The sequence below is a fragment of the Oryzias melastigma genome, linkage group LG16 (genome assembly GCF_002922805.2).
Source record: "Oryzias melastigma strain HK-1 linkage group LG16, ASM292280v2, whole genome shotgun sequence".
NCBI lineage: Eukaryota > Metazoa > Chordata > Actinopteri > Beloniformes > Adrianichthyidae > Oryzias > Oryzias melastigma.
This window is the reverse complement of record NC_050527.1, coordinates 19,109,706-19,110,941: the sequence shown is the minus strand read 5'-3', so window position 1 is coordinate 19,110,941 and position 1,236 is coordinate 19,109,706. Positions and strand designations below refer to the sequence as shown.

At 34.9% G+C, this 1,236-nt stretch overlaps 1 protein-coding gene across 4 annotated transcripts in view; it reads right to left on the bottom strand.

Moving 5' to 3' along the window:
• Nucleotides 1-1,236, bottom strand: part of spag1b (sperm associated antigen 1b) — a 25,651-nt gene that overhangs the window by 12,250 nt on the left and 12,165 nt on the right. The window lies entirely within an intron of this gene.

Genomic DNA, 1,236 nt, shown 5'->3' with positions numbered 1-1,236 from the left:
ATATCGTATCTCTTCCAGTTGTGTCCTGTCTTAGATAAATTCCAGCTCAAATAGGAGTTTGTTACTTTTTCCGCTACCTTAACACCCGGTCCCGCACAGCCGTGCCGAAGCCGCGTGTGTTTGTGTTGTGAAGGAGTTTAGCGATGGCCAGACCTACTAGGCAGATATATTATATGTGCATCCATCTTTGAAGAAGTTTGGATTATTTTGGTGGGAGAAAAACAGAGACACGGATTTTGTCTGGGATGACGTCATGATGCAGAGAGCAGCAGCACGCAGCGACAGGCGGAGCTTCAGGAAGCGAGCCGTTTTACTTCAGAGTAGGGAAATAATTCATGAAATATAATTAATATTTCATAAATAATTTGTTATTTTAGTGTTCCAAATGTATGTATGATCATATATATGGATATAGTTCACTCTGAAAGACATAAGAAAATCATGGTAGGGGCCCTTTAAAGTCTTAGAAATTGGCATTCTGCTAGCATTTTTTTTTTACTAAGATTTTTTAGGCTATTTTGGAGTTCAGCTAATATTTCAGCTACATGATAGCTGATTCGATTAATTTAGGCTTTTCTTTTCACGTTTTTTTTAGGCTGCTTTTGGATTTTAGCTAATAATTACATGGTAGCTGTTTTGGTTACTTTAGGCTATTTTTCTGTTTTTAGGATTTTTTTAAATAGCTGATTTTTGAGCTACAAGCTAGCTATTCAGGCTAACTTAAGTTTTTATTTTTTAGTTTTTAAGCTAATCTGGCATTTAGCTAATATTTTAGCTGGCTATCAGCTTCATTGTTTTTAGTTATCAATTTCAGCATCTTCAGCTATCAGCACTAGCATCTTCAGCAGCCAAATTCCGCTAACAGCATTCACACTAGCATTATTGCAGATAATACTATATATAGTTCATAACTATGTTAAAAAGTTACAGTTTTAAGGTTTTAAAAATTTAGTTTTAGTGTGTTCAATAATTGTTTATCTTGTTCGGCCCGCGACCTAAGATGAGTTTTGGATTTTGGCCCCTTGTGTGATTGAGTTCGACACCCCTGAAATAAAGCAATGTAATCAATCAAAAATAGATTTAAACCCAACAGTGTTAAGTGCATCTGAAATGACATAGGTTGGTTTTACATTACTAATGTGAACTATTGTTATCAGGGGTTATGTATGATTATACATAGAGAAATTGATAAATATAACCCAAACAGTAAAAGACAAGGCAATAAAAGGGCATATA